This window comes from Lithobates pipiens, unplaced genomic scaffold, assembly GCF_037356315.1.
Source record: "Lithobates pipiens isolate NorthernLeopardFrog02 unplaced genomic scaffold, aLitPip1_a1.2 Scaffold_16, whole genome shotgun sequence".
In the NCBI taxonomy this organism is placed as follows: domain Eukaryota; kingdom Metazoa; phylum Chordata; class Amphibia; order Anura; family Ranidae; genus Lithobates; species Lithobates pipiens.
In genome coordinates, this window is record NW_027507748.1 from 133,039,830 (window position 1) to 133,059,657 (window position 19,828).

Here is a 19,828-nt window from a genome sequence, read left to right on the forward strand (position 1 = left end):
CCTCCCTTTAAGCTTTTTTATCCCTTTTTTTATATATATCTTTTATCATTTTTCCATCCCCTTCTTTTTACTCATTTTCCCACTTATTTTTGACTTTTTTCCCATAGAATTTTATTCCATAGACATTTTTACCGATTTATACATAAGATTTCCCCATAGACTTTTTCTTCCTCCTTATACCAAGCTGCTGCTGCTCTCCCTCTCTCCCATCTCCCTCCCCCCCTCATTACTCATCGTTTCCTTCCCCATACTCAGCCGTAGCCACGCCCCTTCACCTGTTCCTAGTCCACCTCCAGCCACGCCTACTGTCCTTAGCCTGCCCCTATTTAAATCCCTAGTCCCCTTCACTTTATTCTGATTCTGCCTGATGAAAGAGCGTGGTCGTCCGACAATCTCGACCCGCACGCTCAAGAAACGCGTCGCATACCCTCTGACGTCACAGCCCCGCGCCCTGGTCATCTCTGCCTCCCAAGCCTCGTTCTGAAGACCGCACATCTCGTGTCCACCATAAGCCGGCTGCTTCATAAAAAACACCTGTAGTGGACCTCATGTGAGAGGAACAGGAACAACGAGATGACAGATGTGGACCGGATCACTGGCTGACGTCCCATAATCAGATACACCAGATGACCCTCTGTGTTTAATGCTTACTTTTTGCCTACTAAATGTGAGTGCAAAATGTTATGTTTTTACACTGAAAATAAAACCTTTTGAAAAATCTGCACCCAGAGGCGCCCCTCTCTCTCTTTTTTCTCCTTTATCTGCAGCAATCCAGGAGCTTGAGTTTCAGCTCTTTTAAGGTGGCAGCCCTGCATGCGGATCCATCCCCCCTCTCCATCCCTCTCCCCCCCCCCCTCTCCTCAGGAACAAAAGAACATTTAATTTTCCTTTTTTGGACTTGACAAAGTAGTGCATTCCCTGCACTCACTATCATATGTAATTTTATAGACTTTTTTTTTTTTTTTTTAAGTGGGAACCTAATATCTTTGATTTGCGCCAAATACTTGTCTTATTTCTTTCATCTTATAATTGTCCCATAGCCTCAAAGAAGGTGTCCGTGGAGTTTAACAAGGGGCTTCTCTGTTCCATAAGGCTATGGGCCCAGGCCTGGGGTTCCTCAGCCAGAAGAGATATAATAAACCCGACCTTGACAATCTCTGAAGAAAAGGTCCTGGGTTGCAAAGCCAAGTACAAGGAACATGCATTTTTAAAGGCTCTGAATTTCTTTTGGTCGCCTGAAAATCGCTCAGGCGTGGGTACTCGTGGTTCGGGTACTGCCATCATCATACCGGGTGGAGGCTGGACATGAGGTGTGGAGGCATCGCTGACTGAGGCCTGCGTAGGATTTGTGGGTGCCGGAGCTGTGGCTAGTCGCTGAAGCCTGCTGTCGATCTGCGCATAGCCATCCTGTAGTCTCTGTACTGCTTCTGTGAGTGCAGAGACTTGTTGGCACAGGACTTCTAATGGCGAACCCGCTCTGTTGGCCTCTGTCATGGCTGGTTTGTACTATCATATAAATGTACTCACCGAGGCCAAGATGCCGAGAGCAGTCGCTGTTGCGACTCGGCGCAGACCACCCCTGAAGGTGGCACAGAGAGTGGTTGCACCAAGAGGCACAAGCTACCAGTAGGACAGTCACTTGCTAGCAGATCAGCAGGTAGCTTGAGCAGACCTGAAAGGTGATGTCCCGTGGGAAGGTCCAAAAGCAAAGGTAGCAAGTCCGTAAGGCAAAGACAGAATCCAGGAGACAGGCCAGGGGTCAAACACAGTCCAGATCAGAAGACAAGTACCAGGAACGCTGAGACAGAAGGATAATCCAAGACAAGCCGGGGGTCGAACACAGGAGACAGCAGGTAAGTCCAGATGCAGGCTGAGGGTCAAACACGTTTAGAAAGCAGGAGTCCAAGATCAAGCCAGAGGTCGGGTCAGGAGAAGATCAGCGAGGTCGATAAGGCAATCCGGGTCACAACGGGTAATACAGATAACAGAAGCAGACGTGGGAATCACAGGAAGCTGAAGACAAACCACCAGTGTGTTTGGATGACCTCACTTCCTTTATAGGTCAGCGAGGGGTGACACCCTGTGTGTTTGTGCTTGTGTGCTTTCGTTTAATCCTCTTGCACACAGCTGTGCGCCGGAGTGCTTTACCCGTGCGCATCCTATGACACAAAGCCCTACTGAGACCCCCCCTCCCCCCATCTTAATAGCAGGCTAGCAGCCATGGGGGAATCAAGTCAATTTATTTCCTGCAACCCGCAATTGTAGGGAAGAAATTCACTCCTTGTATGGCCATCCTTAGTCTTATAGCTATGTCATTATGCTGTTGGCCTCACTTTTGCAGTAAGTACAATTTTAGCATTGTTTCTCTGCAACAGTATTATCCTTGCTTCACATGTGATAGATTCACTTTAAATGTTATTTATGTGTGACAGCGGATGCTAACCACACCAGACAGTTTTCAGAGTCTCATTCAGAGTTCTTTGACAAAATGCACATTCAGAAAATCACATCTCCCATGTAATTATAGAACTCAATTATTTTTATTGAAAGAAAGACAAATTTCTCTTGCAGTAACTGGAAAATAAGATGTCAAAAGTTTGTAGCCATCTCCTAAGTGCCATATTTAATATCTGACAACTCACCAAGCTCACTCCCTAGAAAATTATTTTTACATTACCGTTCCTGGCCCATTCAGGTATCCCTGGATTGCTTCCAGCTAAGAGACTCTTAAGAAATGTACTCTGATAATTGTCCAGAGTCTGCCATCGCTCCCTTTCCTCCTCAATTTCCATCTAATCATCTCACTTTCTTAGAGCAACATCCCCTAATGATTAGGGGACACATCTTTTCAAAGGACATTTAACTTCTCCATCTGACAGTGTGGCGTAAAGCATATTCTCCCTGTCTCAATTAGCTCTCTATTTTTCTGAAAAGTGCATTAGGCTATTAACAAAGGAGATTAAGAATGAGCTGACGTTCGCAAGGTCGCTCACCTTTGTGTGTCCTTGTCACAAGTATTGACCTACATAACTAAAACATAGGGAAATTAGGAAACATTCAGATGGAAAATATTTTTACTGCTTCGGATATAGAGTTTTTATTACAGTTAATGGGATTTTAAATGTATTTTAATGTCAAATTACTAAGTAACATCCAGTTAATAGTAGAGCACAAATGGAAATATTTTGAGGCCATTTACTGCTAATAAAAAAAATAGGCACATAAACAAGATTATATAAATCATACATACAATGTAACGCAACTCAAATTAAATTAGTTATTACTACCAATGTTGTACCACCAAACAATATCATAAATTAAAAAGCAAAAAAGTGCAGCACTATAAATTAGGATTAGTGTTAATTGATACAAATGTATATGTACCACAACCAAATATTAAAGTGCAAATAATATCCGTGATTATTAAATCATAAAAAAATCAATAGGTGCACGACCACAATTGATTAAGCAAATGTCCAATGCATCAATTAGTGCACAAAATACAAATATCCATATATTAAAATAGATAATAAGTGACTGAAGTTCATGAGATGAGATCCTGGTGCAATATGAAGTGGATCATTCATGAATAGTGAGACATAAGAAATAGACTTGATCATGTGAAAACCATAACTACAGAGAGACAGGAGGCTTACCGGAACGCAAGTGACCGCCCTTACTCAGGGTGTTCATAAAAAAGGCTTGTTGGACCTTGGATCCGTTGAAGAAATATCCCAGTGACTTAAGCTTGGAGAGATGTCTTATTATATTAGGCTTTCACCACTGGAAAGTTTCCAAACAAACTTTTGTTGCCAGCGGTTTAGACATTAATGGCTGTGTGCTGAGTTATTTTGAGGGGACAGAAAATTGACACTGTTATACAAGCTGTACACTTACTACTTTACATTGTAGCAAAATGTAATTTAACTGTAAGTGTTGTCACATGAAAAGATATAATAAAATATTTACAAAAATGTGAGGGGTGTACTCACTTTTGTGAGATACTGTATATTCCCGGTGCCGACAACTAAAAAATTTAAAAATGATCTCAAAGCCACTTTTACAAAATTCTCCATACTTACATAAAATAATTATTTAATAATAAAACAATAACTAATCATCTGTATATCAATAGGACCTTGGAGTGGGACCAAGAATCACAGAAGTAGGCAGATGGTCCCAGGTGAGAGCAGGTAACATCAGATGCCCAAGGATGCAGAGTGAAAGGGCCAGCTGGTATTCAGTTCCTGATTGGGCGTGGGATCTTGCTGTGTGTTGACCCCAGGCTTTGACCCCCAGTTTTACTATATTTAAGACCGGGAGCTTGGAGACAAGAAGGTACCAGAAAATAGGTCTCAAGCAGGAAAGTACATTGTGGAGAAGGTCCAGAGGATGGAGCTAGTTACGGACACAGTAGGGAAAGTATAGAAACAAAGCCTAAGTTCAGGGCAAGTAGAAAATGCTAACAGCCAGGAACAAAGCCAAAGGTCTAGACAGGGAATGGACCTGGATAGCTGAAAAACAAAGCCAGAAGTACATACATGGAAAAGCAGGCAGATACAAGGCTCGACAGCTAGTTTGCAAAATAATTGCTCAGGCAGAGACCCGAGAGCTGCAATGAGTTTAAATAGACAAGGCAAGAGGGGGCCTTTCTGCTTGTTTGCAGCCCAACAGGGTGTCACTCTGGCTGCAGAATAACTGAGAGACAAATAGTCAGAGTAGACAAGGACTAGCTATGTAGCTGATTTAATAAATATGCAGATTAGATGCTTTTGCTGTTAGCAATCTTCGAAGACAAGGCAGGAACAGTGCAAGTGTGCAGAACTGCAAGAACCAGAATGGCTTTAAATGTTAGAGATGTGGATCTATCAATTAAAATATTGGCTTGTCTGTTGGTCTGTGGGACTACAAGTAACAGATCAGTTGCTTAACTGTGACATCACCCCCCTCTTATGAGACCACCCCATCCAACATTTATTAATACAATTATAATAGAATCATCTTATGAGATGTGGTTTTAAAAGAAATCCAATGCAGGAATCTATGCTCTTCCCTCAGGTGCAAATCATTTCCAATCAACAAAGTAGTGGAGTTCCCTGAGGAAGACCAAGAGCCCAATATTTAAGTCACTTCATATTCCTAGTTGTCTTCAGAAACAGGAGCAGTGGTAGGAATAGGCAAAGAAAACTTATTGAGGATTAATGACTTCAGAAGTAAAACATATAACGAATTTGAAATATGAGGGTCTTAAGAGAACAGACTGGATTTATCTTGTATAAAGGACCAACATACCTGGGAGAAAACTTCAGAGACGGCACGTTGAGAACATTTCTTAGTGGAAAGTCAAACTTTTGGTTGAACACAAATGCAGCAGGCCTTAACGTATTCCCAAACATCAGAACAAAGATAAGGCCATTAATAGTGTTGACTGATGTGCAGGAGAAAGCAATGGAATGACTTGCCACTTTGGAATTATGTAAATGTCATAGTTATGCCACGTACACATGATCAGACTATCCAAAGGACTTAGTCTGGTGGACAAACCGCTGTAAAGTCTGCCGGACTGTCCGAACGAACAGACCTGCCCACACACATGACTTTTCCGGCGGACTAGGTCCGGCGGACATAGTCAGCTGGATTATCTGCCGTACTTTTGAAATGAACGGACTTTCCCACACACACGGAGGAAAGTCCGTTCATTTTGAGTGTGGCTCCAGGTAGCCGGGACCAGCAAAGGAAGCGTCGCTGGCACTGTCACCTTGTATGGACTTAAAGGGGAAGCCCTACGCAGAAAAAACGGCGTGGGGGTCCCCCCAGGTCCATATCAGACCCTTATTCGAGCATGCAACCTGGCCTGTCAGGAAAGGGGGTGGGGACAAGCAAGCGCCCCCCTCCTAAGCCGTAGCAGGCCGCGTGCCCTCAACATGGGGGGTGCACCTTGTCCCCATGTTGATGAGGACAAGGGCCTCTTCCCGACAACCCTGGTTGTTCGTTGTCGGGGTCTGTGGGCGGGAGGCTTATCGGAATCCGTGAGCCCCCTTTAATAAGGGGGCCCCCAGATCCCGGCCCCCCACCCTATATGAATGAGTATGGGGTACAATGTACCCCTACCCATTCACTTGTGAAAAAAATGTAAAAAAACACAACACACAAGGGTTAAAATAGTTTATTGCACAGCTCCGGGGTTCTTCTTCCGTCTTCGGGTGTCTTCTCACCGGACTCCTCCGCTATCTTCTGCTCTTTTGCTAGCTCTTTTACTAGCGGAGGAGCCTGGCTTTCTTCTTCGTCGCTGCCACCTTGTCCCCCTCTTCGGTTCTTCTTGCCGGGCCTCTGCGCCTTCTTCTAGCTCTTTTACAAGCTGTGGCCCGGTCTTCTGTCGCCGCCGCCTTCTGTTCTTCTCTTTTTCCGTTCTTGAATTTTCCACCGGATTGTTTGATCATGTGTACGCGGCATAACTGTAAGCGCAATACAAAAGATGCATACAATAATTGCACAATTATAGCTGATTGAGTATTAAGTCTATGGTGCTCAAACTGGCAGTCCAACGGTTAAAATGTTATCAGGCAGTTCAGGGTTTTAAAACAAAGTATAATGGCTGATCAGAAAGGCAGCTGCTGTCCTCAGAGAGCTGGCTCTGTAGTAAGCAATAGAAGGGTACAAAGGGAAGCGCCCAGCTCCAATAGCCCCTACATTCCTCCAGCCCTACTCAGAGCTGATTGTATTCCTGACCTTATTTGATTATCACCAGGCCAACCACTAAGCACAACACTAGACACATGCTTCTCCTGGGAGCTAAAGCTAATTTCTTATATATTTGTAGTGATTGCAGATGTATATAGTATATACCTTTTATAGTTTCCCTAATGTCTTTGCAACTTCTCCCTGTTGTAACAAAAGCATAATTTTGGGTGCCTTAATACACCTACTACCTCCTTTAGAGTTTCAAACAGGCAATTCTATCTGCAACAGATAATAATGAAGTTTTGAGTGCTGGCAGGGTATTTTCTGTTAATAACTAAATGATATTCAGTTATTTTTTTTCGCTAAATGTTATGCAGATGTAGCACCTTCCTAGCATAGGATGCTAGGTAAATTTAGTTATTGGCTACTTTTATAATCAATCAGAGTTTGACAGGCTAGGAGTTTGATTGCTTCCCCCTGCTCTCTGAAAGAAGATTCCAGAGCTTAGGGAGGAAGATGCAAATAACCAACCTGAATACAGGTATATATAATGCTCTGAGCAATCCCTGGAGAGGAGTGTCAAGTAGGGAGCTGGAAAGGTGAAAAATTGTGTGAAGCACTGCAGAGGTGGGCTCTCTCTCTGCAGAAAGGTTCCAGAGTAGGGATGAGCCCGGTGTTCTATTCAAACCCATGTTCGAATCGAACATCGGCCGTTCGTCCGTTCGTCGAAAACAGAACTTTGTGGGCCGTTCGCATCAAATTCGTGTGATACGAATGGCCCACAATGCACTGCGCCAGTCGCAGTGCATTGCTGGCTGATGATTGGCGAAGCATGCACTGTGAGCCCGCATGCTTGGCCAATCACAGCGCCGGCAGCGAGGAGAGCCATAATTGGCCACAGGTTGGATGCCTGTGGCCAATTATAGCTCAGGGGGTTTAGTACACGCTCCACACGATATAAGGCCGCCAGTGCGGCGGCCTTGTGTAGTGTGTTGCGGCATTCATAGAGAGAAGGATAGGCAGGGACAGTGTCAGCTTTGCTTTGCTTCCTAACCTAGCGCTGTTACAGTGGGTGTAGTGTGCCTCCTGCACAGCATACACCTGAATCTACCCCCTCATTGCTGGTGTTGTGTAGTTGATTTGTGCAACACAGGCATCTGCCTAATATTCAGTCAGTGTAGTGTGCCTCCTGCACAGCATACATCTGAATTTACCCCCTCGTTGCTGGTGTTGTGTAGTTAATTTGTGCAACACAGGCATCTGCCTAACATTAACATAACATATTTTGGGTGCGGGGTTCCCCTTAATATCCATACAAGATGGAAAGGGGCTGGTAATGGGCTGGGGTAGGGGGGTGATGGGGTAGCCATGCCATTTTTCTCAAAGATTTTCCTCCATATTGCCAGGACAAGACATTACTTAATAATTACTTAATTAATGCTTTAATAGCCGCAAGCAGTTTTAAATGGCTTTTTTTCCTTTACAAATGTCATTTTGTGCAGGGACAGTTCTAAACATTGGAAACACATGTTACTTCACAGGCATACTTTAGCCACCCCCCAGGTACGATATTTAAAGTAATATTTCACTTTTTTTTTTCACTTTATGCATCATTAAAATGACTGCTCCAGAAAAAACATCAGTTTTTAAAACTTCTTTTTGCATTGATACATGTCCCCTGGGGTAGGTCCCGGGTCCCAAAACCCTTTTTAGGACAATAACATGCATATTGGCCGTAATTGGCACTTTAGATTTCGAACGTTCGCGTCCATTGTAATTAATATGGTTCTAACGTTCGTGCAAACTTTCGGTCCGTTCGCAGGTTCTGGTGCGAACCAAACCGGGGGGTGTTCGGCTCATCCCTATTCCAGAGCCTGAGGGGTTGCTGCCTTTAGGTAGCCCATGAATTATGCAGCCTTTTAGAGGCCTCAGTGGTGTCAGGGCTGAGGACCTGAATGGACGTATTAAAAGCTTAGTGAAGGACCTCACCATAAGGGTTCTGATCTGGAGAAGGACTGTCTCACTCACTGGTCCATGTCTTGAGTAAGCTGGAAAGTGGCAGGTGACCCTAAATTGATCCCTGTGACTGAGTAGTGTTCTCAAGATTGCACTGAGTACCAGCAGTAGTGCCATTGGCGCAAAGTAAATAGATGCTAAAGAAACTTGCCTCATGGTTTTCCGATATGAGGCCTTAGACTGCTCAGAGACATGCCTTGTGGTCTTCAGCTGTGAAGCCTAGAACTGCTCAAAAATCTACCTCATGGTAGACTGTCCAATACCCACAAATGCTTAATGAGAAGACTGTCTCTAATGTCTAAGTACTAATCGTTTTGAAGTATCTCATGCCCTAACTCCTCTCCTGTTAAAGTACTAGTATCTCCAAGCAATAAATCTTAAAATTACACCCCCTAAGACTGTGTTATTGGAGCTGGTGTCAATGGACTGGTTCTTGAAGGGATGGGACTTTTAGGGAAGAAGTGGTTAATATCAGCTGCCCCTATGGAGGTAGTGCTACACACAGATCTTGCATTTCTGCACATTTAGGTGTGTCACGTTTAGGGCAGCTCATTAAAGGTCGTTCAGTCATGGCCTTCTATACACATGACAATTGCACAAAACAAATGTGAGCACCTTTTTTTTTAAAGCATACTGCTTTACAACACATGTCAATAAGTTACCATGCATTGCGGTGTGAATTAGCACATGTGATTGGTTGGTGCATTTAGGGTGTCATTGAGAAGGAATGGCACTGCAGCATACCTGCCCAAACACAACACGTTTTTATGTGCCACACCACATAAGTAGTGATGGACGAACTTCCGACGGGACGTTTCTCGAACGCGAACCACGAACGTGGCCAAAAGTTCACAAACTGAAAAGTTCGTGGCGGACCCCATTCACTTTAATGGCAGGCGAACCTTAAAAACCTCCAGGCCGGGGCGCATGCGCGGCGCTGAGCGAGATGGCAGCCTAGTGTGAGAGCTCCGCACGGACCGGGATTTTATCAGCGCCCTGGGGGCTATACATCACCCTTTTTGCTTCGATTTTGCTACCCCCCAGGTCCCCTCAGCACGGTGCATGTCTGCCCGAAAGAAGAAAGCCCGTAAATCGAGCCAACATACTCTAACCCACTATCTCCTCCGGACAAGGGACAGCGGCGTGATGTCTCAAGATGGCGCCGGCCAGGGCGGCCTCTCCGCCTCTCCGTCTTCCACGCCTCGGGCCTCCCCGGACCCTTTCCCTCCGCTGACCGGAGCCGGTGAGTCTAACTCCCTCTCTAAAGCCTATCTGGATGCCAGCCTTGAGGCCATGTACGATAGAATGGCGGCTAAATTTCAGTCGGAGCTACACAAGACATCCCACGTGCTATCGCAGGAGATTGCAGCTCTGGGCTCCAGAACTGAGAAACTTGAAAGTAAGCACGACGAACTAGCTTTAGCCCACAATGAATTGAGCAGGGAGCACGACAATCTGTCCTCTGCCTTCACTACGATTCAAATGCAACTCGAGGACTTAGACAATAGAAACAGACGTAATAACCTTCGTCTGAGAGGAATCCCGGAAACAGAAGTGGACTTAATTCCGACGGTTATCCGCCTGTTTAAATCGCTTCTACCCGAACACGAAGCAGTCGCTTTTAAATGCGATCGTATCCACCGAGCCCTTCGTCCGAAGCCTCCAGCCGACAAACCACCAAGGGATATCATTCTATGCCTCAAGGACTTCCTAGTAAAGGAGGAGATTCTACGTGCAGCAAGGAATCAACCGCGCATTCTTTTGGATGATGTCCAAATCCAAATCTTCCCAGATGTCTCTCCCGCCACCCTGGAAAGGCGTCGTTCGTTGAGAGAGGTCACATCTGCCCTACAATCCGCGCGGATTCGTTATAGGTGGGGCTTCCCGTTCAGGCTGATCGTTCCACATAATGGCAGCACTTATTCGGTGTCTACGCCTCAAGAAGGACAAGACCTACTAGTTAAACTGGGACTTCTGGAAGCCATGGAGGTTCGTAGACCCCCGCTGACACCCAGACCGGCCCCCATCTGGCAAACACCACCATCACGGAGGGGCGGGCGGCGCATTCGTTATGGAGCTGGAGAGCTGGGCGGAAGAAGCCCCCGTTGAGACCCGCTTATCTTCTACACACCCTCTTGTCTACACCATTTTGCTGGCAACGGCTGCGGACATGCCTCCCTATTTTTCCTTGTTCTCCCGGAACAGCGGCAGGCTGCTACTGTCGTTTGGTGCTGTGACATGCTTCTCCCCCCCAGCAGGTTTTTTTTTATACATTTTTGTTTTACCTATTTCACTTTGCAGACTCACGCTGGGACTGAGACCTCGGTGTCTCGTGGTTACCTTTGGGTTTTTTTTTGTTTTTCAGGTTGTGAGTCTCCCAGTGGGACTTGAGCCCCGATGCTCATTCTTTTGATGGTCATCGGTCCCCCTGCCAACCTGACTCTCTGGTTAAACGTTCCTGTATTTGGTCTCTATGTGCTCTGGACTTGGTTTATGTTCCGGAGTACTGGTCTCCTGGGAAAACTTTTCCCCCCTGCTCTTTATGCCTTCTCTATATCTTATTTTTTCCCTCTTTTCTCTCTCCTCTTCCTCTTCTACTCCATTTGGCTTAGCTCTTTTTCTACATGCTCTTTCCGCACTGTGTTATATGTATCGCTGTATTTTTTATACTTAATATGGCTTTAATATATGAATATGTATTTGGTCTCGGGTTGATGGCTGTGCCCTTATTTGACCCCCCTCAGATGGGTCCCCCCTTTACCGACTATTTGGGGATGGTTGGTGCTTTCCATGTGCTCATCCCCCACTTTTTTTGATCATGGCAATTACATGTATGTCACATAATGTTAAGGGGTTTAATTCCCCCATCAAGAGACGCAAGGCGTTTGATTTCTACAAGGGAGTAAATGTTAAAGTCCTCCTCCTTCAGGAAACCCATTTTTCTCATAACTCCCACCCTAAATTTTTTCATAGGGACTTCCCGCAGGCGTTCTACTCTTTGCACCATTCTAAGTCTAGGGGCGCAGCCATCTTCCTGCATTCCTCCTTTCCTATGGAGGTGAAACGTATCTACAAGGATGCTGATAGTAGATATGTTATTATCAAAGGTTTGATACACAATAGAGAACTGACTATCGCAAGTGTTTATGCCCCTAATGATGCCCCGGCTGCCTTTTTTAAATCCTTTTTTTTGAAGCTAGCTTCGTTTCACTCATCACACCTGATTGTTGGAGGGGATCTTAACCTGGTCGCTAATCCAAATTTGGACCGCTCCTCTCACACTCCCCTCTCTAGGGCCTTCCCCAAATCACTTACCCATGGTTTATTAGAATATCAACTTGTTGATACCTGGCGTGCGCATAATGTGGGGGTTCGGGAGTTTACATTCTACTCCCACCCACACAATAGCTCAGCCCGGTTGGATTATATTTTTGCCTCCCCTGTTATTCTAGCCAACTCTACTCAGAGCCGTATCTATCCCTGTGCCTGGTCGGATCACCACGCTACTGCCTTCACCACGACTTTCATTAGATTATCCCCCACATCTCACGCTTGGCGACTTAACGAGTCCCTTTTGACAGAATCTGACATAGTTTCAACTGTGACGGAGGCGATTGAGGATTACTTTTCACTTAATGACCTACCAGAGATGTCCCCTTCCACGGTTTGGGTAGCGCATAAGGCAGTTTTGAGGGGTAAGCTGATTGCGATTTCGGCAACCCGTAATAAATTGTTAAACGGTAGAATTCTAACCTTGACAAAGGAGCTGGATCACTTATATAAGAACTCCTCCATCTTACACTTAGATTCCACTAGACAAGAGATTGACCGTAAACGTTTAGAATTGGACTCTCTTTTGACTAATAATACTGAAAAAGCTCTTAGATTTGCGAAAGCGAATCATATCCTATCTGAGAGTGCGGCTTCCTCAAGATTCGCACGTAAGCTGCAACATTCCCAAAGACCTACACATGTTTACAAACTGACATCCAGTGACGGTCATCTCACGTCACACCCAAAGGAGGTTTTAGCGATCTTTGAAAAATTTTACGCCGCCCTGTTGGCCCCGGATCCGACGGTTGTGACTTCGGAGATCGATACTTGGCTGGATGAAGTGCCTCTGCCATCCCTGTCTGAGTCACAATTGTCGAGTCTGAACGCCCCCATCACAACGGTGGAAGTTTTAAATGTAATCAAATCTCTAAAAAGAGGTTCTGCTCCAGGCCCGGATGGCTTTGCATCCGTCTACTATAAGAAATTTGCCACGGTTCTGGCCCCCAGGCTTGCCTACTTCTTTAACTGGGTAATGAAGGGTGGTAGCTTCCCGGAGGAAATGTTACTTGCCACGATGTCCATGATCCCCAAACCACACAAAAATCATACACTCCCCCAAAATTATAGACCAATTTCTGTCATGAATAATGATTTAAAAATATTTAGTAGGATCCTTGCAGATAGACTGGCCCTTCAAATCCCCCGCCTTATCTCCCCATTCCAATCTGGTTTTATCCCTCACAGATTAATCACAGACAATATTAGATTAGCCACTAACATAATTCAGGATGCTAATATACGCTCTCGTAGCCTTCTGCTTCTCGGTTTGGATATCCAGAAGGCCTTCGATAGTGTCTCTTGGTCTTACCTTACTAGGGTGTTGCAGAGGTTAGGCTTCCGCGGCGGATTTTTGCACTCTTTCCACTCCTTGTACAAAGACCCCAAAACTAGGATAAAAATCCCGGGCTGCTGCTCAGCCTTTTTTGAGGTGGGTAGGGGATCTAGACAGGGGTGCCCTTTATCCCCCCTTTTGTTCGCCCTGGCTCTCGAGCCCCTAGCTATAGCCATTTTGAACAACCCAGATATCTCAGGATATTCAAAGGGATCCCTGACTAGCAAATTCTGTATGTATGCAGACGACGTCCTGATGTTCCTGACTAACCCATTAGTTTCCCTTCCCAACCTGTTTGAATCCTTGTCGAGATTTGCTACTGTCTCAGGATTGTCCATCAATATATCCAAATCTGAAGCCCTTCCCATAGGTATTCCCCCACAGGAACTCTCTCACCTCAAACAGACATTCTCCTTTCGTTGGCCCTCCTCCCACCTCTCTTACTTAGGCATAGCCCTCTCTAGTGATTATAAACTCCTCTTCTCCTCTAATTACCCTCAGTTATTCACTAACATTAGGTCTACCTTGAAATCTTGGTCTAGCCTACACATCTCCTTCCTGGGGCGCATAACAGCTATTAAGATGGTTATACTCCCCCGTTTATTATATGCTTTTCGCTCCCTCCCAATTAGGATCTCAAAAGCCTATATTGACCGCCTTCAATCATGCCTTAATAGATTTATTTGGCAGGATAAACCCCCCAGATTTGTGAGAGCGGTCTTGTACCGTTCCGCCTCCAGAGGTGGACTGGGTGTCCCACAGATTTGGCTTTATTACTTGGCGAGTAGATTCTCCCAGCAGGCCCAATGGTCAATTAGGAATTCCAGGGTACCGTGGGTTCAATTTGAGCAGGAATCCATACGTCCCTTGGTTCTATCGAATGTCATGTGGTCCCCATATATACCGCATTGCCCTTACATCCATAAAAATGTTTGTGTTTTGGATGCCATGCGCCTTTGGCATTTGTATGGTAGTAAATACGGCTTAGTTCCCCAGACTCCGGTTGGGGTTTCTTTTTTAGGTGACCCTAGATTCATATCGACTCATAATTCTAGTGACGCATTCCGTATCTGGATTGAATTTGGCCTGGTCACTTTGAAGGATTTCCTGGTGGGCGCCCGTTTTGCCTCATTTCAGGAAATACAATCCCTTCATCCCATCCCGAATTCAGAATTCTTCCACTATCTGCAGATACGCCATTTTTTTTCACAACATTACCCAGGCCCCTACTCCCGTCCCCAAGGGTTTTCCTTTGAGAATATTTGCCTCACGGCTCCTAGACAGAAGGGCCTTATCTCTGACCTCTACGTGTCCATGTCCTCAGTGATTGCGACTGTAGGGTTGCCATACCGTGCCAAATGGGAAAGTGAACTTGAATTGAATCAGGACAACCTGGATTGGGACCGAGCCTGGAGGAACATGCGCCAATGCTCTAAATCTCTCTCCCTTAGAGAGACTGCTATTAAGCTACTTACCAGATGGTATTATACGCCTCAACGGTTACACCGCATGTTTCCCCAGGTCTCCCCCACCTGTTTTAGGGGTTGCCCCTGCCCGGGTTCATTTAAACACATTTTTTGGGACTGTGCCCGTATTCAACCGTTCTGGGGTTTGCTTTTTGATATGATCAATAAGGTAGCTGGTTATACTATAGACATGGATGTATCTCATGCCTTATTATTTGTTGCCCCACCAGACACTCCTAAACATTTAAGATGTTTGATTCATTCGATCTGCCTGGCCATGTTATGGTCTATAGCACTTAATTGGAAAGCTCCCTCTTTGTCATTTTCCCAGATCCTCTCCCGCATAGACCTCATGATGCATGTTGAAAAGATTCACCACACTTTGTATGACTCTATCCCTTTATATGATGCTAAATGGAAACCCTGGTCTACCTTTAGACTTCTCTACTAACTGTGCTAGTCTCTCCTTCTTTTTGCTCTGCTATTCTGTCACCCTCTCTTCTTTTCTTCATACTCCTTTCTTTTGTCTTTCCTGTTTTTTCACCAATATTCTTCTCCCTTAGATCCATGTGGTATTACTTATCTCAAAAGTTGCCTCTCAGGTTATTCATGTTGTTTTAGTCGTATCACTCTTTTACCTATTCTGTGATGTTCATTCATTGTTGAACTTATACGATATGTACTATATAATTTGCATCTTTTGTTTTGTATAACTATATATGCTTCACCACAATGTATGCTATATTTTGTTTGTTATCTTCCAATAAACACCTTTGAAAACAAAAAAAAACCTCCAGGTCATATTTTCAGCCACAAAATACTTACTAGCTGTGCACACATAGTCCCACAACATGGACACTGACATAACAAAAGTATTAAGTGAATCTGGGATCGACAACGACAAGCATTCTTTTTTTATCTGTGAAATTTTGACAATTCAGGAGCGCATGAAGGCCATAGAGGAGAGGCAAGGTCAGGCCAGGCTATGAAGGGGGCGCAGGAGATGATCAGTGCCACAGTCAGGGCAGCGCCGAGATAGAGAGAGAGCACTGACACCAGCACCGTGATAGAGAGCACTGACACCACACCAGCACCGTGATAGAGCACTGACACCAGCACTGATACCAGCAACTCGCTGCGGGACCAAAAAATATGGCACCGCTCAACCTCTTCAAACAAGAGGGTACGGGCATATAGTACGGTGTGCTTTTTTTGTACAAGGAAGTGAGCCAAAGGTAGAAAAAAGTTCTGTGTGCTAGATTACTTATTATTATTTACATAAATCGTTTATAGAGTTATGCATATACATGGTCTACTGGTCACATGTGTTGAATTCCTCCGAGATCCACGCCTCATTCATTTTTATAAATATGAGGTAGTCAACACTGTCGTGAGCTAGGCGAGTGCGGTTATCGGTCACTATCCCCCCTGCTGCTCTGAACGCCCTTTCGGACAGGACACTGGACAAGGTCCAAGCCAACAGTTCCATTGCAAATTGGGCAAGCTCTGGCCAGGGGTCAAGCCTGCCCACCCAGTAGTCCAGGGGTTCATCACTTCTCAGAGTGTCCACATTGGCCGTTAACCCGATGTAGTCGGACACCTGTCGGTCTAGGCGTTCCCTGATGCTGGATCCGGATGAGACCTGTCGATAGGTCGGCTGAAAGAATGATCTCATATCAGAAGTGACCAACACATCAAACCGCCCTCTTCTTGCAGGCGCTGTTGGATTGGTACCCGCAACTCTTTCTCTGGGAGTGGGAATTCCTCTGCCAGAGCACGCAAAAGCAGAATGCATATGTAAAATATAAACAAAAATACTAGTGCGCTCCACTTGCCTATTATCCTGATGAAAAAAATAGATAAAAGGAAGCAGCCAGCATAAAAAGTGATCTCAACACCTGAAAAGCAGAATGCAGCACTCTCGAAGCAAGGCCTGTAAGTGCTCCATTCTGACAGCCCTCTGTGATGGTGGTAACATTTCCGCCATTTTGTGTTTGTGCCGGGGGTCTAAGTACGTTGCCACCCAGTACTGGTCCTTGACCTTTATGCTTTTTATACAGGGGTCCCTGTTAAAACACTGGAGCGTGAAGGCCCCCATTTGCACTAAACTGGAAGCGGTGTGGTGGCCTGGCTCCTGCTCATCATCCAAGATAATGTCGTCCTCCTCGTTCCCCTCTCCCCATCCACGGACAATAACAGGGATCCCAGAAAGGTTTAAAGCATGCTCTTCTTGCTCCTCCTCATCCGCCCTGGCACCATCCTCTTCTGACTTCTCTTCAGACTGCTGTTGTTGACTTGTCTCAGATAGAGTAGCCCCCCCGGGAATTCATCCAGAATTGCGAATTCCTCATCTTCCTGCTCCTGCACAGCTTAATCAATGACACGACGCAATGCATGCTCCATAAAGAAGGCATAAGGTACGATGTCACTGATGGCGCCATGGCTGCGACTGACCAGTTTCGTGATCTCATCAAATGGCCGCAGAAAAGTCTGAACGCTTCGCGCATGAGCAGCCACTGGCGCGGTGAAAAAAAAACAAGCTCCCAGAACCTGTTCTGCCGCAGAGTTCGTACAGGTATTCGTTAACTGCACGTTTCTGCTGGAGCAGTCTATCAACATATAGAAGGTTGAGTTCCATCGCGTCGGGCAATCGCAAATAAGACGTCTGACCAGCAGATTGTGTCACCGCTGAATGTCAGCAAGGCAAGCCATGGCCGTGTAAGATCTTCTGAAATGGGCCGAGATTTTCCTTGCCTGCCGCAAAATGTCCTGGACCCCAGGGTATTTGACAACGATTGCTGCCCGACCAAGTTTGGACCTAGTAGTAGCTAGCTAGTAGCTAGTGAATTGCAGATTGTCCCTGCTCCAAACACCAAACTGTCCCTCCCTACACTGATAAAAGACAGCTGCAGAATCGATCAGCATTCAGCAGCACAGCAGTGCACCATAATATACTTTCTATATTTGAAAGAAAGTATATTATAAGTGTATTACAACCCTATATATTGTACACCTATACCAGTCCTTAAAAGGACTTTTGTGAACCTAATAGTAATAACTAGCTAGTGATTAGACTGACTGTCCCTGCTTCACACAGCGTCCTTACCCTACACTGACAAAAGACAGAATGTAAAATTGCCGCCAGATCAGGTCTATTTAAGGTAGGTCTAAGGTAGGTGGTATGTCCATGTGCTGAAATGTCTCAATTGGCTGTCCTGTACCCCATGATGGATGTGTCATGGGTTAAGTTCTTCACAATGTAAATAAATATGGCCGCCGCGAACAGCGCCAGAAGTCCGCCAGTTTGGCGAATCGCGGACGAGCAAAGTTCGCCGCGAACCGACCGCCGGGCGAACCGCAAGGCCATCTCTACAAATAAGTGTGAACAGGGTCATTGGTTTTACATCAGCGTTAACTTGTTTGGTACATATACAATGTATCACTTTATAATACCACCAGGTATTTTGTATAACAACTTATTGAAGATATACAGCATCAGTAGAAGGGTTATATTGTATATAGCACAGTCTGTTCCGATAGAACATACCGGTATATGAAATTTATGTCATATAAACAGCTTGTTTTCTTGGAAGCTATTTTTACAAGATCTTTTTCTTATAAACGGTATAAAAACAATTATGGTTGGTGCAGCAGACAGCATCATATGAGAATCCTAAACTTCTAAAAACCCATAAAACTCTTTCAATTTTCTTCCTGAACACATTGTTTATTTCTCTGTCTCTGTTTTTTATTGCACAAAGTCACTTTGCTTCTTTGCTTCCGTTGACAGATTGATGCTGTTTCAAGCTCCATTCTTCATGAGAGATTTATTGTTCCTGGAAAGCTGCCATATATAGAGGGCATTATCTTTTTTTCTGTTTCTGTTTTATCCCTCCTTTAATGGACAACACATAGGTAGACGACTATTTTTCTTGCATTTATTTGTCACCAAAAAGTGATTTAAATATGGAGTTTATTCATGATCTATAATACTTCTATATGCCCTTGTGGACATTCAATGTCATCTATGTCTTGGTTTAATGTTGACATTTAACCTCAAAAGGTGGAACTTTATCTTAAAACTGGAAAAAATTAAATATGCACAGAAGCTCAGAGCAACCAATTAGAATAACTATTTAAATGTTTTATCAAATGAACACTAAAACCTAATTAATTCAATTCCTAGAAAAAGATATTCTGTTAGACATTGAACTAACAATACATTTTCATAGTCTTACCTCCACTTTCCTGGTACAGTAGTTGCCCTATGTTGAAATTGGCTACACAGTCTAATAGATGCCACTTTTGACCACACTGCCCAGTGCAGTTAGTAATATAATAGTACCAGGCTACTTTGGTACTGGCTCCAGCTTACTCACAGTGGTCTCTGGTAACAATGTGGATGGTCCCTTAGTGGCAAGAGCTTCCCCAAGATCTCCGACCACAACTGGTTCCCCGTCCGGCTGAACTGTTACTCTCGTTTGGGCTCCAATCCTGCAGTTCCAACCCTGTGCTGCTTCTCCTGCTTCTATATAGGCCCTCAGACAGCCTAGCAGCCAGGTGTCCCATAGCCAGATGGGATAGGCCTCAGGCTTCCGGCCTAGCAGCCCGGGGTAGCATAACACACGTCCATCCAGGCAGCCGTCCAAGTGGCACAGAGCTCCGATCACCGGACTCCACTGAAACAAATAGGCTCTCCCAGCAGCCCAAGGGGCTAAAGAAACTCCTGTTAATTGGCTGAGACACCCCATCCATTCATAACCTGACCTTGCTATGCCCTTGTCTATCTAATGTCACCAGTATAACTCCACCTAGCAACAGAAGAGAGAAGGTGCAGCGAGTCCAGAACTAGAGTGGAATTGGTGGATCTACTAACAATTAACCAGGGCAACTACCTGGTTAACTACCACCTGGCAAACTAAATTTACTAGCAACCCTGCCTAAACACCAGAGTGCTACATCCTCCCCCTAGGAAACAATGTCTCGGAGTTGCAAGAAA